Raw genomic sequence first — 20885 nt, 5'->3', positions numbered from 1 at the left:
ACTGCCAGCCACCTGTGCAGCTTTAGCTGTCACACTGTTAAAAGAAAGGCTGCAAGGAAACTGCAACTTCCCAGGAATCCCACACTGTGGAGGGGAGAAGCCTAAAACCTTCAGACAGAGGAGGAACATGTCTCCTCCAAAGAGATTTCACACACTGCTGACAATTCGTCAACCATCTTGGAGGAGAGACTGGAATCGGAGACAAAGTTAGATCAATAGCCGGCGGGACTACACCTTGACCAGGACTGTATAATTACGTATAACTCTTGCCCTCTATTTAAACTGGAGCCTCCTGCTACTTCCCTGAACACAGATTGAGAAGAGGGGAAGAGCATGGGGAAGGGATTGTGAACAAGTGTGCCAGTGTGTGTGTGTGGTAATGCACTCCCCCTATTTGTTTCTCTTCTCAGTGTGAGCACACTGAGTAAACTAGTCTCTTTGCTCTGTTCTTCACTATTGCTTGTCTGTTTATTCAGGACAGGTGGTTGAGCCTTGCTTGTCATGGCTGCCAGAGAGCGGGCTCTAACCCTAATGACTCCAGAGTCCACGGCCTCCTGAAATCCAATGACCATGTCTTGCCCTCAGAACTACTTCTTGAAGGTGGAGCAGCTAACACTGGGATTCAGGGCAATGTTCTGTCAGCCCTGCCCCTGTGTAGGGGACAGACATCTGACTCAGGTTTTACGGCCTTTGCCTTCTTCTCTGCTATCACCAGCCTGTACCATGACCAGTTCTGTGTCGTCCTCCCCTCCCTAGCTGTCTGACTTCCTCAGAATCATTTGCTCATAAAAGCCACTGATAGGAAAGTGCTCCACAAACAGAGATGCCTGGAGGCAGGGCTAGAGGGAGCTGGGCAAAGGAGGTGGAGGAGGCAGAACAGGGGGTGGAGAGGCAGATCCTGTCAGCCCTGTCTTTACAAGGAGTGAGCCACCCATGATAAAACAGCCAGGGTAAGATAAGTGGGAGCTGTGCCCACAGTGGCCCTCCTGCATCAAGAGAGGCCCCTGTTGTGGAGGTCAAAGAGCATTCCTGGAGAAAGCAGTCCTGTGAGAAACCAGGTACAAGGCAGAGCACTTGTAGGCAAGACTTTCTCCAAGCCTGCAGGTTCCTGTGCTAATTTAAAAAGATGCCAGTCATCCCTCCAAAGCCGCCAATGCGGTGGAAGATCTCTGCCACACAGTGAGAACCAAATGCATGCCCTTGCTGTGGACCTGAGCAGATCTCTGCCTAGTAAATCACCAGGAAGCCAGCTCCGATGGCTTTGAGGCCCCTTAACCCTAATAAATGTTTGTGGGTTTGATTCATTAGATGATCTGCTTGTTTCTTCACTCCTGACCTGGGTCAGAGCTGAGTTCCGAGTCTCGATTTTAGCCTTTTAAACTTCCCACCTCTATACACTGAGCCTCCATACGGCCACCAAGGTCCTAGTTAAAGGAGAATGGAGTCCAGGTCCAGGCCCTGGGAGGAGGAAGCTGCCAGGTGTGGGGCATTGCCCCACTCACTTCCCACCTGCCAGCAAGCCATGAGGTGGTGGTAGACAGGGGCGGTGGATGGGCTGTTTCTATGATAAGAGACCATTTATGGTACTATGTTTTGCAAAGCCTCCTGGCTTGTTCAGCTCCATCCGGGAATCAGGAGACTCTGCTCCTTTACCAGGAGGCCTGGGCCCCCAGTGTCTCAGCCTCAGATCCACAGAACACTTCTGTCATCGTCAGGAACAGAGAGGCAGAACATGGGCCAGTGTGAATAGAGCCAAAGAGTCAAGCTGCTCTGAGGCTAGCCCTACAGAGACAGTCCTAGGAAGGAACTTGGGGGTGCTTGGAATTAGATCCCTTATTTAATAAACAAGACATCAGCAGTACCACCACCCGTGATCCTCCAGTCCTTGGATGTTAGCACTGGGCCAAGAACCCAGCTCTCCTTCCACGGGGGAGCATTTGCCTTTGGACTCGACTCACACATTGTAAGCCTTCTGTGCTGGAGGTCACTGCTCCTTCCTGCCAAGGGTTTACAGAGAACTAAGGTGCAAAGGTCGTTTATTGCTGTCCTGTTGACTTAGCTCACTTTCTTGTTTCTCATCTTCCCTGAAGGTAATCATTCATGATAGACTTCTTGTGACTCAGACACTGTGTCAAAGGTCTGAATGAGATTGCTAGTAGGTAATATGAGAGGAAGGAAAGCCAAAGGTAGTGCATGCAGCATCCAACATGTCTGACCTCCTGCCCCCTGCCAAGGCCTAATTCCAATGAAGCCATGGAAGGATAATAAGGCTGGGAGAATTTCTATTTTTCTCATCAGAGACCAGGGACGCGCTCTTAGGGATAGTGTTCCCCATCCCTTACAGGGCCTTCTGGCTCCTCCCACCACTGTGATATAAGTAAATGGAACCATCGCCAACTTGGGTACCACCACTGAATGGTAGGCACTATACAGTGAGCGAAGCCTGTGGCAAAGAGATAAGGGGACAAGGGATCTAGGTCCCTGTTATGTGAAAGATGGAGCTGCAGATAATGGCATAGTCTGCCACGATCGTGGGGCAGAGGTCCGAGCTTTCTAGCTCTGCTGAAACGTTAGAACTAGGGAGACTAAAAGACTTCGGGGTCTGAAACAAGACAGAGGACAGCAGGAATGTGCTAGCTGCAGTCGCTAGGGACTCCTTGCAGAATACACAGTGCCCAAGGTACGAGAACACCTTCTGCTTGCTGAACACGGAGCAGGTGCAGTGCTGATGCCTACACTATGTGTGATTACTGAGGTCGCTGGGACAGTAATACTGGGTTAGCTCCTGATCACCGGGACCTGGTGGGAAGCAACAGCAGGGAAAGGATGCTTATCTTGGCTCCCAGGCTAAAGGACTACAAGACCATCCTGGTAGGAAACCTGTGGTGGTGGCTGTGTGGCAGCTTCCTGTTACATTACTGTGAAGGCCTAGGAAACTGTTACCTATCCAGCCTGACATTTTGTGCTGTTACTAATATTATAAGGAGGCTTTCTCATATGTTGTTACTGCTGTTACTAGCAAACTTTCTCATGCCCGAGTTGATTACATATTCTGTTGTATTCTGGGCTTTGGTGCTCTTGGAAACCAATCGAAATAGAGGTCAATTAGTACTGCTTTGTATAGTGAGCCACACCAAATGCCAGGCAGCGCTTCCTACACCTGTGTATGATTTATGGTTTTTGCTTTTATAAGCTGTCCCTGGGATGGACCCCAACATAAGAGAGACACCTGCACCAATATAAAAAGCTATTTGGAATAAGACTTCCATTTTGAGTAGAGGTTGAGTAAAATTTAAATTCCTAAGACCTCCATGGGAATTGACATCCAACTTGGCAGAAAGAAACATGTACATGGGTAATGGACATCCTGATTGGCGAGCTAAAGCATGAATGTTAGACAAGGCTCAAGTCCCCCAGCTACAGTTGAATACCCCCAACAAATGGGAACAGGATAAGCATATAACAAAGGCATGTTTCTAAATCCTGATTGGTGTATTAACTTAGCACAGATGTTTATGGAGTTTAGGCTTAAAAGCCCTCTGGGATCTTAATTCAGTGTCGCAGGCAGCTCCTGAGTCTGGTCTGTGGCCCTGATCAATCAGTCTTGAGATGTGGCTTTCAATAAGCCATTCCTATTTGACTGAGATTGGTGTCTGAGTGGTTTGTGCAGTGATTTCCAGACCCCAATAATACCCAAGAGACTTGGGCAGACCCTTGTGGGGTATAACCTGTAAGTCCTACCCTTATGGTGACCTTAAATCTGCCAACTAGGTAGCATGTCCCAAAGATTACTTTCACAATCTCCCAAAACAGTTGTCTGGGAACTGAAGTGTTCAAACATACGAACCTATAGAGAGACAATTCACGTGCAGGCCACTATCAACACCCATCTAACACTGTTGATTAATCACTTAGGTAAAAACACTACCACAATGCCTGGTATATTAAAGTACGTGTTTCGGTTACTTACTAATTGTTGGGTAACAAGTTATCCCAAATTCAGTGGTTTAAAACAACAAGAAGCTTTTATTCCACAGTTTCTATGGACCAGAAAAGGGAGCTGTTTAGATGGATGCTTCTGGTTTTTGTGAACAGCCATCAGGCAGTTCACCACACAGTCTCATCTGAAGGCTTGGCTGGGTCTGAGAAAGGATACAGCCCAGCTCGATCCTGTGATAGTTAATGAGTCTGGGTCCTTTACTCTAAAAACCCAGAGGCGCAGGCCACTGGGACTGTCTTAGAGAACGCCTATCATGGCATTTAACACGTAGTGTTTGCTTCTATTACTCCCCCTTCTGAGTCTTGTTCTTCAGACTGTTCTCCACCATGACTTCCTGTGTCTGCATTCTGTAGCTATTACTCCTTCCACTAAGGTTCTTCTTCTGGATCTGCTTCTCCTAATCCTTTAAGGCAAGATGCAACCATCTCCTCGAAGTCTCTGTAAATCACTCCCTTTGCCAAGAAGCAGCCATCTCCTTCTCTGGTTTCCAAGAAGGAAGTGAGCATGCCCAGGACCAGCGAGGCACCCGCTCGGATTCCTGCACAGATCCATTTCTAGCTCTGCTTGTGTTGGGATAGCTGAGCACCTGCCTGTAAGCCAGTTTGTAGCAGAAGGCTTCTCTGGCACAAGTGATGTATGTGAAGGGTTGTGGGCGCAGCTGGTAGTGTCCTGGGTTTGATCCCAGCATGGCATGAAACTAGGTGTAGTAGTGCATGCCTGTAATCCCAGGACTTGGGAGGCAGGAGGATCAAAACTTCAAGGTCATCAACTTCAGAGCAAGTTCAAGACTATCCCAAAATGAATGCATGCATGCATGAATGAGTAAATGAAGTACATCAAGAAACTGAGGACTCTTCCAGAGGCTAACCCCTACCAGCCTTGACAACATTTACAGACAAAACAAATAGCTGGATCTAAATAGAGATAAACCATCTGGGAGAGAAATCTGAGTATTTCTTTCTTGTGTAAATTCTCTTGTGAGACTGAAAACTGCATCTTCAAACAAGGCCTCCCTGGGACTAAAAAGGCCTCTCCACCCTGGAGTACTGTTCTGTAATGAGTGTGTTCCAAGAGCGAACAGCCACAGTGACCACAGGGTTGATAGGAAGGTAGGGGAAAGCAAGCCTGGGCAGCAAATGAGAGCATGGAGCCTTGGATCCAAATGAAGCTGAGTCATCACAGTTTTCTGCACAGAGGCAGCAACTTAGAAGAAGGAAGAAACCTGACAGCGTGGGCCCGAAAGCAAATAATCTCACGAAGGCTCCGAGAAGCCTCTGGAGGAAGACAGCAGTTTCCACATTTTCTGTGAGGAGAAATGGCTGCCCCAGGTTCACACTACCATCAGCAGGGCTGCTTGACTCCATTCAGTGTTCATGCCATGATTCCTCTTGCAGAGGGCTGTGGAAGAACCATGGTGGTAGGTAAGTGGGGGGAGTGGGGAGCAGTGGAGGAGTTGGGCTATGAGCTAAGCTAAGTAAAATAACTCCAAAATCCAGTTCTGATGGACCAGGCAGGCAGTCCCAGTGGGTTCTCCACCATCCTTCTTAGCCAGACTCTCACAACTTTACCCATGGTTTCTGCACTGCACAATGAGCTAAACGGTAGGCTGGCAAGTTAGGAAAGGAAGATTCCGTTTGTCTGTTGGTAACATCAGTCCATTTTGGTTACTGTAACAAAATATCTGGGCTTGGGTGGTTTTTAAAGAAGAACACTGTATTTCCTACAACTCTGAGGAGTCCAAAGTCAAGAGGCCAGCACCTGTCAAGGGCTTTTAGATACATCATCCCTTAACAAGAGGCAGAAGGACAGTGAAGCAGGTGGTGGAGGTGGAAAGACTCAAGTCAGCCACCTTTGGTTGGTTGGCGTTTGTTTCTTGAGAAAGAGTCTTGCAATATAGCCTGGCTGGTCTTGAACTTGTAATACCCAGAGATGAGCTGCCTCTGCCTCCCAAATACCTTGCATATAGACATGTACTAACAACCTACATAGATTCATCATTTTCCAGGAACTCTCTTCCACAATAGCCACTGACCTCCTCACTCATGATGACAGCATGAGTCTGGGCATCGGGCTGTGCCGTCTCTTAAACACCTCCTCTCCCCACACTGTTCTGAGGACTACATCTCTATCATGTGAACTTTAGGGAAGCTGCAACAAGAATTTCACTGCCCTCTGACCCCTACCTTCACCTTTGTCAGAAAATACATTTCAAAAACAATTACTTTCATAATCAAAACTTAGCAGGTTGGAAAAAAAACTAAATCCCAGTGTTGTTCTTTGTATGAAGTGTCCCTGTCACGCTTCTATGGTTCTTTTATGACCCAGTCAGCTTTCCAGTCTCAAAGGAGCTATTTCCCAAAGGAAGATGAGCGTTCCATCCAGAGGAGGATATGGGGCTGACCAAGGATGATCCAGGATGCTGGGTAACAAGATGGACCTGAGGTGGATGAGAGCAACCATTTTCTTTCTCTGTCTTCTTGTTTTGGATTTTTTTACATCACTGTTGAGCCTTTTAGAACTGTGGACATTGGGGGTGGAGGCTCAAAGGCTCTTAGAAGAGTCCAGCTGAGACAAGACGACAGCAACTGTTTTTGATTCTCTCTACACAAATTTAGATGGCACATGCTCTCTGCCAGGCATTAGGCTAGTAGAGGCAATGGAGACTCCGACTACAGACTGACACCTTGTCCTCTAGTTTAGAGCTGTATAAAGAAGACAAAATTACATACATAACTTAAAAATAAGATATCATGTTACATAGGTCACTAGGAAATAAGCCAAATTATTATTCATGGAGATGAAGATAATTCTATCCTAGGCCAGAGCAATTCTAGGCTCTAAGGACAACTGGTGCATGGTGAGACAAGCCAGTAACAAATGACAGCGATTGTACAGTTTCTCTTAGGAGATACTCGAACAAGCCAAACTTCCAGAGACAAAACAGCTGCCCGTTGTCCCAGCTGAGGGGCCAGGAAGTGTGGACTTAACACTCAATAGGTTAGGAGGTTTGTTTTGTTTTCCCCAAGACAAAGATGTTCTGGAGCTTGATTGGGCAGTGGGCATGCACAACACTACTTAACTGCACCCTTAACATGGCTAAGAGGCTCAGGGGACAGCTTCGATCAGCAACATGTTTGCTGGGCAAGCATGAGGACCCATGCTGGGATCCCCAGAAACCTCATAAAAAGCTAGCTATGGTGTGTGGTCCTGTAATTGTGGTTCTGGAGAGGCAGGGTTGAGTGGATCTCTGGAGCTCACCAACTGGCTAGCCTTGCTGAGTTGGTGAACTCCATCTTCAGGGAGAGACTCTGCCTCAAAAAATAATGTGGAGATCAATAGGAAAAAAAAAAAACCACTCTCTGGCCTTAACATGCACAAGCACACATGTGCACATGCATATATCACATACTAAAAATTGTGATTATGGTAATATATATATATCCACAATGAGTTTTTAAAATTATTAGGCTGGGCGGTGATGGTGTACACCTTTAATCCCAGCACTTGGGAGGCAGAGGCAGGCGAATTTCTGAGTTCGAGGACAGCCTGAACTACACAGAGAAACCCTGTCTCGAAAAACCAAAAAAAAAAAAAAAAAAAATTGCAGAAAGTGAAAGAATAATGCATCTAATCAGGCATACCTAAAAGGCTTTGCAGGACTGAATAAGCCCTGTAGACCAGAAAGGTCACAGATGGGCAGGAAAGGGCATCCCAGCAAACAGAGCCAAAGGAGAAAAGAGAGACTGGGAGAAAAGGGAAAGGCAGATATTCCTTTCTTGCTCTGCAGCAGGCTTTAAGAGAAAACATCTTTCCAGAGATCAGAGTGCCGGTGCTTGGCGCTGTGCCTCTGATACCTCAGCAGAGCAGGGCTCGCCCACCTCCTGCGGCTCCCCATCCCCTCCCCCCCTGCTCTCTTCCTGCCTCCTGTTCGCCAGTGTCTTTGAATCATTTTTTTAAATGTACCTGACACCGGCTTGCTTTCAGGCAGGCAGCAACCTTCCAGAAGGTCTCTTTAAAAACACCAAACACCCAGAGGGAGGCTCCTGTACCTTTATCAACCCGAGTTTTGCTTTTCCTTTTTCTCCATGGATACCGGAAGCTTAAGAAGGAATTACCTCATTCCCCACAGCAGGCAGGTCCCAGCTGTAAAGCAGGCCTTTGACAGACATTGCCAGTTTTCTGAGATTCGAGATTCTTCGTTGCTTAGCCTCGGACCAGGAAGGAAAGGAAAGAAATTCTGGTTTATATGTAATTTGTAGGCAGCATCAAAAGGAGGGCCAGAACTGCTTCATTTTTGGAAGGATTGTTGCAGTCAGAACTTATTATTCTTGTGTTTGTCACAGGGACTTGGGCAAGAGCAGGCCATTTTCGGTATTTTGGTTTGTTTTTTGGTTTTTTTGTTTTTGTTTTTTTTTTTTTCCTGCAGCAAACAGCACCTGCAGACAAGGTGTGTGAGACTGCAGGATGAGAGTCTTGCAGATCCGAGTCCCCTGCAGGTGCCAGCAGCTGTTCCCCAGAAGCCCACGTAAAGCCAGAGTGTAGGCAGGGGGCTCATGTCACCAAATTGGGCAGCTTGGAGCTCACTCACAGTCCCTGGAGTGCAGACACGTGTGGTGAGAAGTAAAGGAATGTGCTCCGGGCAGCACATTGAGTCAATCCCAAGGGAAACCTCCATTTTGCTCTGCCAGATCTCTAACCAGAACATTGCCTTATGTTCAGTTTTGTGCCTTTTCTGGTTCTTAATTCACTGCCATTGCCTTCGGTTCTGAGCGAGGTCGCACTCACACCCACTAGGGAGCAGGCAGTACAAGATGCACTGTGGCAGGCCTTGTGTCCTCTCTCCTCGAGGCTCCACACAGCATTTTCTCTTGATTCCCACATAGCCTACATTCAAGTGGCCCGGTGAGTGCTAGGGAGAAGGCAGAGCTCTGAGTCAGAGCCCATCTGACCTGCACTTGGATGGGACCACCATGGGGAGTTGAGCAGATAAAATATAACAGGCACCACAGCCTTCCTGGGTGGGGGAATCCATACACAGCATTTTGGCCAAGCTCAAGAGTTCGCATCTGCTATGAATATCAAAATTAACCAGACATTTTCCCTGCGAGAAAAACACATGCTCCCTTTGAATAAAATGCTTAGAAAATTCTTATTCAAACTAAATAAGAAATGAAGGTTGTTTGTTTTCTCATAGATATCAATGGCTGGATTGTGTGCCTGCAATGAATGACTAGCCAGCTGCCTAGTTGAATGCATGCATGCATGAATGAATGAATGAATGAATGAACATGGTAAACTGGTAAAGACAGAAAGATGAAGAAGGTGGAGAGGAAAATGGAGATGGAAGAAGGGGCGCGAGCAACCACAGACTGGAGCAGTAGAGGAAAGGGAGAAGAAAGCGCTTTTCTCTGAGTAGGTTTTCATCTTGTTGGGGGGGAGCCCTGACTGCTCCATCACACAGTTTCATTCGTCAACATCTTTAAAAGAAACTAGCAAGCAAGAATGGCAAGTCACCAATCCAATTTATCAGCAAATCAGATCTAACAAATAAGTCCATTTATAAAAAAAAGTAAATTATCGTGATAAGCATAAGATTGTTTCCTCAAATTGCTTCTTGTGACCGCAAACATGTATACAAACATTCATCCACACATACATATATTTGTGTGCATGCAGACACACACACACACACACAGAGAGACCAGAGCTTGCAAGCCATTGTTTCCTGGCTTCCTTGGCTACCCTTTTCTTCCTCAAGCATCCTCTTAATCAAATAGCTGCCCCCTCCCTTATGCTAACTAGGATTCCAGAGGCCCTCCGAGCATCCTTCCCTGCGCCCTCATCCCTGGCTTCACACTCTGGCTGCTTTGTGAGAGCAGGCAGGTGCCTCCTTCCAGGCCACTGACCTGCAAGGGTGCTGGCTGAGCGTCCTTCCCTGGGCCGCATGTTCTTCTCTTGCCATGTGGGAGGACGGAGGAGCATGCTAGTTCAGAGCACTTGTACCTAAATCAGGATGAAGGTGATGGTAGGTACAGTTTTCTAAGGGCTTCCTTCACTTGGCGGTCCTGAGCCTGGGCTCCACTAATTAAGCGTATCTCTTTCCTTCTTCCTTCCCACTCCCCCATACACCCCAGGAAGAGCTCCCATCAGGTACCCCAGCACATTCTCTCTCCATAAGTAAGAGAGAGGGCCACATCACTTTGTCTGGTGTTTCTGTCTGTTGGAGCCTGTTCCAGCTCATCCTTGCTGGAAGGGACTAGCACATTAGCAACCACACAGAGGATGCTACTGAAAATGCCACTCATCCTGCATCCTTCCTTCTGTAAGCACCCCTTCTGTACCACTGCCATCTCTGCCTCTTACCCTAGTATCAGTAATTGGGATGCAGGGCTACCACTCCAGTGAGATAGATGGGAGGCAACCGTACCCCACTTTCAGGAAGCAAGGATGGCCAACTAGGCCCCGCCAGGCTTCACTACAAAGAAACCCTTGGTTTATTGCTGTCCGTTTTATGGGTAATTGTAGCTAGACCTCATTTATCATTTATAAGGCTCCCTCTGTTCATCTGTATGTGGAGCAAAGCTCTCAGGGTAGAAAGGATCCTACATGTGAATTGGGATTTATGAAAATCCTGTTGTGTATTTGCCCTCTGTTAGAGGATGCATACCTGTCTGTGAAGTGCAGGATGCCATGTCCAGTCCTTGGAGTCTGACTTCATCATTTCTCCCAGTCCTTTCTCAGCACCATGTTGGATCGAGTACCCAGATCATCGCTTCACTTTCTCTCTCTTCTGTTACTGGACCAATCTGCTCAGGCTGGAGGCCTTCTGTGAGCAGGTCACCATCCTCCTGAGCCCCTCCCGGTTCTCAAGACAGACCAATAAACAGAAAATGCTTTGCAAAGATATGCGTGGTGGAGCCTCATCTCGCTCTCCTGAACTGAACCGAGGGGCAGCCATTTCTTCAGTGGAGGAAGCCTGGACCAATACCCGTATACAAGTGTGTTTTGAATGTAAGAGACACAGAAAGGGGAATGGAACGTGCTAAGTATCCTGCTCAGGCCTGTCTGGCTCCAGAGCCAGTACTCTGTCCCGGGCCAGTTTCAGTCATGTTGGGCTGGGCTAGAGCACGTAATGAGCTGGAGTCTAGTTTGGTTGCCATAGTCTATGGTTAATTTTTAGGAAATTTGCAAGCTGGTTAGACATCATGACATTAGCTTTTAGTTAGCCACATTGGGAGCATTTGTTTATATCCCCTTATTTTCTTTTTGAGACAGATGCTTTCAGTGAGTGAGTATTTATTTACATTGCCTTATTTTTTGTGACAGTCCCCCTCCATGAATGTACGACTTACCTGTTCAGCTTGGTTGGCTGGCCAGCAAGTTCCAGGAGCTCTCCAGAGGCAGTTAGATGTTTGCCATAAATGTTTCAGAAGTTTTACATACGTTTCAAAGTTCAAAAGTGACCACTGAGCCTACAGGGAACACCATCTGTACCAGTGCCCACCAGGTGGTGTCTAAGGCTAACAGGAGATGGCATGGCCCTCCTCGGTCTGCAGCGGGTGCCTTCAAGGCTCTGAGACTCTGATCAGAGACTCTGGTCAGAACTCCAAGTGAAAAAAGCAGAGTCCCCTCTGCTTTTCACGTGATCCAGGTCAGCTCAGCTCAAAACACAGTGAGCATGTGTGGCCCAATTAGACAGCACTGCCCTTCCCCCACCAAGCCTGTTCCATCCAGGAAAGGAAGGAAGGGCTTAGATGTCTCCTTCATCCTCCACCACTTGTGGTGTCTCCCATAAAGAAAGGATAACGGGAATCTTGAGAGATGGCTGGCAACCAGGGGTGCACCTATGCATACCCCTTCTTCTGGGCCTGTCTGAATCATTCTGAGCAGTGGCAGCTTCAGGCCAAGACCACCCAGAGCCCTAGACAGCTGGTCTTCTTATGCTAGCATTGGCTGTGGCCACTGTCTGTGCACATGGAATGCTGGGGAATGAGCACCCGGGTCTCACACATGTGCTCACTTCAGAGCCCCCCTTCCCTGACCCACAGACACAGTTTTGAAGAAAGTTGTAACTGTTCTGAAAACAGTACAGAAACATGGAAAAAAAAATGATTTCCAAGCCTGAGTTTGAAGTGGGTTTGACCTAATGCTGCTTGTGTTATAATGTTAATTTTGGTCCCCCAAACTACTTACATGGGTGTCTGCACATAAGACACTGAGGGTCCCTGCCCCCAGTTGGTTCCGATTGGTAAATAAAGATGCCAGCAGAAAATGGCTGGGCAGGACAAACAGAGGCAGGTCTTTTTAGATTTCCAGGCTTGGGAGAGAGAAGGGAGAAAGAAGCAGAGTCATGAGAGGGGCAAAGGACTGGTAAGAATTCGGGTAAGTGGCTCTAGTGACCACTTCTCCAATTGGGTCTCGGATAGCAGAGACAAAATATAGATTTTAAAGGAGTTTAACTCCGGGATACCGCAGGGGAGGATATGTTAATGTGGCCAGGATTAGAACTGCCCAGCCTTTGAGCTAGCCAAGGCATATCAAAATTAACTGGTGTGTGTGTGTGCGTGCGTGCGTGCGTGCGTGTGTGTGTGTGTGTGTGTGTGTGTGTCTTTCAATCGAGAATCCAAATAGCTCTTGGGCAGGTGAGCACTTGAGACCCATCAGGAGCACAGAGCAGGTTAACTAACTACAGCTACACGTATTGTGGTTTTGTTTGTTGGTTTTTACCTGAATCAGGAGTCTTTCTGAGAGAGGAAGATAGAGACTTCTGGGTTCTGAGCAGAAACTAGGACAAAATCGGACCAGAGGGACATGGACATCCCCAGACACAGAGGAGCTTCAGGGCTGTTCTAGTGAAGACAGGCACAAGAGCTCCCGAAGAAGGAGCAGTTTCCAAAACTCACACAGTCCCCCAAGGTCCCGTGTGACAGTGTGATCAAGATCCAGTGCAAAAACACAGTGAAATATTTCAGGCAACAACTTAGACTAGTTTACTTCAAACTGGCTGTTAAGTGGCCTTACAAGAACACACCCCTGGAGTGCAGGTTATTGTTGATATTCAATCTGCTGTCAAGATGCAAAAAGCAAGAACGATTCCTTGTCTCATGCATCCTTAGCTTCCTGCCCTGACAGAACCTTCCAGAGCTCAGTGGCTCAGAATCACAGCTACTCTTGCTCACTGTCCCTAGAAAGTACTCCTTTCCAAAGCTGGAGTCCCTGCCCCTTGCTCTCTGTCCTCTAACCTCTGCCCCTTGCCCTCTGGTAGGGACTATGCTGTGGAAAGGATTACAATCCAACTGTTGGTGGTCAACCTTTGACTCACCTAGGAGAACACCTGCTTTCTATGATGTGTGGGTCCCTAGACTGCGACCCCCCCAAAGTCACTCCTTTCTCAGGTCACAGGTGTGGGAAAGCTATTCAAAGGAACATGGCAGCTGTTGGTCACACGCTGACCACTGTTCTTGAGCTCAGAGACAGACCTCATGAATTATCCTTCCCCTCAGCAGTCGACACACTCAGTTTACCCTCCTAACACATACTCAGGAGATTAAACCTTCTGCTCTTGGGTGTGTGATTAGTGTCTATGGCATCTCTCAACTTTCTAAAAGACCGCTGTGGGCTTCGAGAGGTGTTGCTTCTCCTCCTCTCCTCCGTGAACATGAAGCTGTCAGCTTCTCAGGCTAACCTACTGCCTCTGCACAGGCAGTACCACATATTTTGAGGGATATTATTGAAAACCTTTGGAATTTTGAATCAAAATCTCTTACCAAGTAATTTTTATGAGAAATGCTTCTGCTTCTGTTTGTAATAGCTAATTTGAATAAGCAGCACCATATTTTAACTAGAACCAACACATGCATTTTATCACAAATGTATTTTGGGGTGCAACTCAAACCTTTAAAACATCAAAGTAAGTTGTTCATTGACTGCAATGTATTTGGTTAAGGGAGAACAAAGAAATCATAAACAACGTTGTCTGGGTTCAAGATATGTGAAATCTTGAGAGAATTTTACCAAGTGGTGTTGCCTAGTGTTGGGTGAGAGAGGCACCCAGGTCATCAATCACCTCAGGTTTATAACTACGGAATCCCCAGACACGCTGATTACCATCCCAGAACTGGCTTGACACTGAGGATGACTGACAGCCAGATTTCCAGCTAGCAACTATTTCTTAAAGAGAGCTTGATAGCCTCCAGAAAAACAATAAAAAAGAAAAGTGACATTCTGCAAACGACCTGGGACGAACACTAGCCTGTCCTTTCCTCAGAGCCTACTTTGAAGGGCCTCTGCGTTTCCAGAACATGCAGAGAAAAGAGTCACCCGACTTAGGAAATGCACAAGTATCATTCATCTCCTGGTGTACCCTTCTCCACACGAAGGGCTCTGGATGTCTCTCAACAGGCCAAAGATGTTCACATTACCAAAGCTTAGAAAATCATAAGGTGGCAATATCTCATTCCCCCAGTGTGTATCTCCAATGGGGTAAGTGAGCTTTGAACCTGGTTATCCCTAAACGTGGTCTCTCCAAGAGCTTTCAGCATCTTTGTATATATGGCATCTCCAGGAGTCCAGAGAGGTGAGGATAGATCTGGGATGGCGGTGAGGGCTTCTCTTGGGTCTTCTCCTGTGATCAGAGTCAACCAGTCAGTGACCAAAACAAACAAACAAACAAAATAACCCAACTTTGCAGCCTAGCAGAAATGAAAAATCAAAGCATTCTAGAATGAAAGAGGGCACAGGCCTTCGATCCACTTAGTGAACAGTAAAGTCTAAGGCATCGTATGCTGTGAGGGAGACAGCAAACATGAAGCAAGAGAATTCTGAGTCCATAGCTGTTCACCTGGAAGGTCCAGGACACGGTTCCACAGGAACCCACTCTCATTGGCTGGCTGACTGTTGACACAGTCAGCTGTCAGCTCAAGGCACCCATTGTGACGGGGATAAACTATCTCCTGTATTGTTCCTTCACCTTTAGAGCAATACCTGTATTGTTTAGTAAGCATCAGCAGCCACAATCCTGAGACTATGCTACACAGACATCACTTTTATACTTGTTCCTAGAAAATAATTTCTGCTTATTTTAATTAATTCTTAAAAATTAATTCTTAAATTAAATTCCTAGAAATTAATTCTTCTGCTGAAGAATTAATCTTCTTCAGCAGCTGAAGATACACACAGAGCCACACTCCATAGGCTGGGAGAGCATCTTTCTCCAGGAAATCTGAAAGGAATCTTCCAGGCAGTCAAGGAGATCTGCTCACATTAGCACTTCGGTGACACAGAACACAGAAACAGCCCCACCATCAAGATCTCTGAGGTAAGAGGCAATGGCAACCACAGACTTTAGGCACAGCTAGGACTTCAAGAAGCAGCAGCTGGGGTGACAGCGATACTAGAACTCTCATGCTACCTGTACTATCTACTGAGACAGGGAGGGTCCCATGACCTCAGATAGCCTAGACCGGCCTCATAGCACTGGAATTACATGTCTGCATCACTGCGAGGTTGTGGGTATGAATCCAGGGCTTTGAGCATGCTGGGCAAGCACTCTACCCACTGGGCTTCATCCTCACCTGCCACTCGTACGTTATTCTTGCGAGGATTGGGTTCGTGAACATCAGTTAGCCTCCAAACCTCGGCTTGCCCTGGCCTCAAAGCTTTTAGGATGTGGTTGAAGAGAGAACTGGAGTGAGAACAGAGGGAGGCATGCCCGCATGAGCAGCGACCTCTTTAGTTCCCAGGGCCCTAGATGAAGCATTGTCCAACTGACACGTCCCACACTTCATGTGCAGTGTGAGCCTCGCCCACCCTGCCTGCTGGGCCTGTGGGCTGTGTCGGATGTGTTAAAACAGCTCAAAGCTGCAGACAATGCCTCAGTCAAATACTGCCCTGGGCCTCAGGAACCTCTGGAGCTCTGCTACAGCAGCCACCTGGCACTGCAATGTTTCCATCTTCTGAGCAGTGCCAGAGGAGACACTGCCACAGGACTGGGACAAGCTCTGAGGAATGAGAACAGCATTAAGAATCTGGGCTTAGCTGCCTGGGCTTCACGGATTTGTTCTGTGTGCATTCTTTAATTCAGAAAGCAAAGGGAAATGGGTTTCATTTTGCAGGCAGGTTCAAGCACTGCTGGCACTATGTGGTGGTCTGCCTGTACTACACGGGAGAGCACAGAAGCAGATAAGGGATCCCGCTCAGGCAAGTGTGCAGATACACACAAGTACGTCCTCTCTAGCACCTTCCTGCCTGTGACTGTGAAGCCCCAACACTTGCTCTCCGCCACTGGGGATGATGGGTATAACCAGCAGGCCCAACTGCTAGAGAAAGCCTAGCTGTTTGGAAAGGAGAGGTGCTCCTGATGTTTAGCCGGGGGTGGGGGTGGGGGTGGAGTGGGGTGGGGGGATTAGTCTCCAGCTGGGCAACTGGTACTCAGAGCCACTCCCGGTTGTAGGGTCCTGCTTAACTCCAAACCTCACACATTCCTCAGCAGGAATGAACCTCTTGCCTGGCACTGGGCTGCCGCTCTCTCCCTGCATGGAAGGCGGCTTGGGTGGAGCACCCTCCTTGGAGTTTTGCCAGAGAGCACCTGTTCTGAGAAACAGTGCTGATGACTTACCCTCAACCTGGACTCCTGTGAATGCCTGCTGGCGGGGGCTTGGAACCGTCGTCAGGGTGGCTCTTGGGTGACTCACAAAGCAAGAGGCTGACTATTTTCACTCCCAGGGGACTCAAGGCTTTCTTAGAAAAAATAAAATAAAATAAAGCATGTGGAAGCAACATGGAATCACGCTCTTCCCTTAAGGCCTCTGTCCAGGGTGACAACAGGAAGTATTAATGCTTTTTCACCACCTCCCAATCTCACTTGAAGTTTCTGGGCCTTGTAAAAAGAAGAATCTGTTTAAGAAGCTTGAAGAAAACAAATCTGTCAGTTTAGATCACCAAGTACTAAAGTCAGTAATGTGGGGATAGCTCACTTGTCAGAGTACATGCTTAGCCTTCGCCACGCCTGTGTTCAATTCTTACCCCATGCTGTGACGACATATACTTCTGTCTGACCCTAGCACCCAGGAGGATCAGAAGTTTAAAGTCATCACTCCTCTGCCTCTTAGCAATGATCAAGTATAGAAATTCAAGGTTATCCTCAACTTACATAGTAAATTTGAGGCCACTTATGATACATGAAACCTTGTCTCTCAAAAACAAATAAACAGCCATAAGCCAAAGTCACAATCGGTTCTGTTTGTTTTGCCAACTTGACACAAGCTAGAGTTGTCTGAGATGAGAGAATATCAATAGAGAAAATCCTCTAAGATTGGCCCGAATACAAACCTGTGGGGTAGTGTCTCAACCGGTGATTGATGTGAGAGGCCCAGACACTGTTGGTGTGTGCCACTCCTAGGCTGGGGGCTCTGAATGCTAAAAGAAAGCAGGCTGGGTAAGACATGGGGAGCGAGGCAGTAGGCAGGAGTCCTCCATGGCCCCTGCTTCAGTGCCTGGTTCCTGCCTTGAGGTCCTGCCGCGATGTCCCACACTGATGGAGTGTGTCCCAAGACTTGTAAACTGAACTAAACCCTTTCCTTTGCAAGTTGCTTCCCCCTGCATGGTATTTTATCACAATAATGAATCCTAACTAAGACAGCAAATAATCTAAATCTGTATCACTCACTATGGTAACTACTAGTCAGAACTGACCATTTAGCAAAACTGATAAAGAGAAATCTGGTAGCCCAGTGGTACGAGCTACATTTGCTTTCTCAAGTGCTCAAGAGCCACATGGCTGAAGTACTTGGGTGGCTTGGATTTTAAACAGTGCAGCTCTAGAATATCCCAGAACATCATCCCAGAAAATCCCATGGGACAGAGATGATCTAAGCACACAGTGCTAGAGACCACCCAACTAAGTGTTCACTCATTTACTCAGCAAGGCCAGGGCCAGGTGAGAGAATAAGGATGCTGAACAGGCAGCCCCTCTGCTCCAGGCATTTGTCACTGTCTGGGAACGCACTGTGTCATCAAAGACACAGACCTGCGATCCTGAGGATGAAGCATGAACAGAAACAAGCAGGGCTCTTTCCAAAGGTTAGCTCGGAGTGAGTCATCTGTGAGGCGAACGCTCTCCAGTCTTCCACGTAGCCTCTGCTTGACAAAAGGAGTGGCAGGTGCCTTCCACAGAGCAGGAGGCTGAGAGGGAAGCCATGGAAGCCGCCAAGGTGGCTCGGTCAGAAAAGACCTTGCCGAGCACAGATAACGGACATGAGTTCAGACCCTGACACCTCATGGGTGTCCTGGTCTGGCCTATAGGTGTCCTCCAGAGCGAGAAGGACAAGACAAAAGAAGCCCTTGTGAGCGGGCACACACACACCTTCAACCCCAGCACTCAGGAGGCAGACACTGGCGGATCTCAAGGAATTTCAGGACAGCCTGATCTACATGTCAAGTTTCAGGACAGCCAGGGCTCCATACAGAGACTTTGGGAGTTGGGGGAGGAGAGAAGGAGGGGGGAAGGAGGGAGGGAGAAAGAGAGAGAGAGAGAGAGAGAGAGAGAGAGAGAGAGAGAGAGAGAGAGAGAGAGAGAGAGAGAGAGACCTTCCTACTCTCTGGCCAGTCTAGCCCAATCAGTGAACTTCAGGTACAGTGAGAGACCTTATCTTTAAAAATAAGGTGGGGAATGACAGAAAATGCTCAATATCTTAAAAATGTGTGAGTGCACACACATGGGGGTGTTGGGCCGCACACCTGGAGGTCAAAGAACAACTTGAAAAACTCCGTTCTCCCCTTCCCCCATGTGGGTCCTGGGGTTTGAACTCAGACTTCAAGTGTGCTGGCAGACATCTTTACCTCCTGAGACATCTGGCTGACCAAGATACTCAGTATTGACCTCCATCCTCGTCCCTCCCTCCCTCCTCCTTCCTGCTCACCTTCCTTCTCTGTCTGGGACTTAAGAACCTCCTAGAAGAACTTGAGGATAATAAGTGTTCAATCAGTGTTTCAGATACCAGGCAAGCAACTGTCCCATTGAGTTCTGTCTTCTCACCAACCCCACTGCTCTTTTGACTTTTTCTTTTCAGGCAGGATGCCAGGAAGCTGACCAGGCTAACCTGGAACCTTGCAATCCTCCTGCCTTGGCCTTCTGAAAAGGTAGAATTTCAGGCCTGTGCCACCAGACCAACTTAATGGTGCCGTTTAAAGAGAGAAATTGAGGCCATGGGGATGATGATGAGGCACTTGCCACCAAGCCTGCTAACTTCAATCCAATCCCCAGAACCCACAGTGGAAGGAAAGAAATGATTTTTGGAAGTTATCTTCTGATCTACACACACACACACACACACACACACACACACACACACACACGGTATGCACACACAATAATAAATAAAAGAAAATCTAAATAGAGAAATTGCTTAACACACCTGACAGGACCATTGTCACTTGTGGAGTTGAATGTTGCCTCACCTCCAGGAATCTCCAGACACTGCTTCCCACCACGCTTCTGAGAAACGGCGAGCGACCAGCTGCTTTGCTCTCCTGCACATCTGGTCCTTGTCTGAAGGATTTTCACGAAGTTGTTGGAGAGGTTTTTTACAAGGTGTCCGGATTGGGCAGGCACAATTGACATGGACACAGTATGCAGTCTGAACAAATGACTACAAAGCACAGAGTGACCAGTGCTTACAGACTTCTCTCCAAGTTGTCTCAGAAGAGGAATGGCCAAGGAACAAACATGCCAGAATAAAGGGCGGGCTCGGGCTTTACTCCAGAGACACCACCTAAAAGTGACAACTTGACTCGGAAAGAAATACTCAGAAGAACCTAAATCATTGCTTCCAGAGGAGGAGGACAAGAAGAAGGAGGGGGAGGGGAGGATGACAAGGAGGAGGAGGAGGGGGAGCACTGTCAACCTAGTAGGAGTCATAGCAATTAGAAGTCAGAGCTGCCTCCAAAAACATTTCTGAGTTGTTTTGGTGGTATTTTTGGTTTTGTTTGTTTGTTTGTTTTTATACCTAAGAATTTCTGGGGATAATTTGTGAATTATAAAAGAAGGTACTGGGCATCCAGGCTAATACAAAACGTTTCTGAAAAAAAAAAAAACTACAGGGGAAAAAAAGGAGTTTATTTATTTATACACAATAGTGTGTGTGTGCACAAGAACATACACAATGCTTAGAATAGGGTACATATATTTACAGGATAAGGGACAAGGTCTGAGTAGAGACCCTTGTCACCTGTCTGCCTGGTCCTCTCTACACCCTCACGGGTTCACAGGGACAAACACTTAAGTTCTTTTGGACCCAGCCCAACTTCCATTATACCTTTACAGGTAAACACACGCACACATTTTTCTTTTTCCAGCTCTACTTTGCACACAAAGTACTACAGAGCCTCTTGTGCATGTTGTTAGTCCTTCGTGCCTGTTTTAGAGCTCTGTGCAAACCGAGAGCGTGTCTTCATTCATTCACCCAGTCACATACCCTCCGGTGTATAGTCAGGCCAAAAGCTATTTAATGACGCTCTCCGGATGGATGCTGAGACGCTGCCTAAACTCAGCATTACCTGCAGGCTGTGCCTAACACTGCCAACACACACTACCTCACACACACAGAGTGCACCTCTTTAATCAAATCTAAGGAGAGGGGACTTGTTGGCCAAAGCCTCTAGAATTTGGGTAGGTGTTGCCAAATTGTTCCCTACTGGAGCTACGCTAATTTAGAGCCCTACATTGGTGTTTGAAAGCACCCGGAGACGATACTATCACAGTCTTTGATTTCTGTCAATGTGATAGGTCAAAGTGATAGCTCAGTAGAGAATTAATTGGCATTTTGCTTATTAAGCCAAAGTCAACTATCTTGTATGTATTTGAGTCAACTGTCATTCTTTTCCTGTG

General features: G+C 47.3%; 1 long non-coding RNA gene across 7 annotated transcripts; it reads right to left on the bottom strand.

The window, feature by feature from the left end:
- Positions 1 to 3893: 3893 nt before the first annotated feature.
- On the bottom strand, positions 3894 to 19856 carry LOC143434051 (uncharacterized). 7 transcript variants are annotated; one of them, XR_013103228.1, is made up of 7 exons: positions 19414 to 19856; positions 17330 to 17416; positions 16617 to 16738; positions 11353 to 14624; positions 10668 to 10865; positions 8116 to 10003; positions 3894 to 6702 (listed from the first exon to the last, which is right to left on the bottom strand). It is a non-coding gene; the product is annotated as an uncharacterized LOC143434051 (long non-coding RNA). The 7 variants fall into 7 exon arrangements; XR_013103225.1 differs by having other exon boundaries at positions 8116 to 8909; positions 9907 to 10003; positions 10668 to 14624; positions 19414 to 19855; XR_013103222.1 differs by having other exon boundaries at positions 10668 to 14624.
- Between the last annotated feature and the right edge of the window lie 1029 nt (positions 19857 to 20885).

This window comes from Arvicanthis niloticus, chromosome 13 (assembly GCF_011762505.2).
Source record: "Arvicanthis niloticus isolate mArvNil1 chromosome 13, mArvNil1.pat.X, whole genome shotgun sequence".
NCBI lineage: Eukaryota > Metazoa > Chordata > Mammalia > Rodentia > Muridae > Arvicanthis > Arvicanthis niloticus.
Note: the sequence above shows the minus strand (reverse complement) of the source record. Positions and strands in the feature narration are given on the sequence as shown.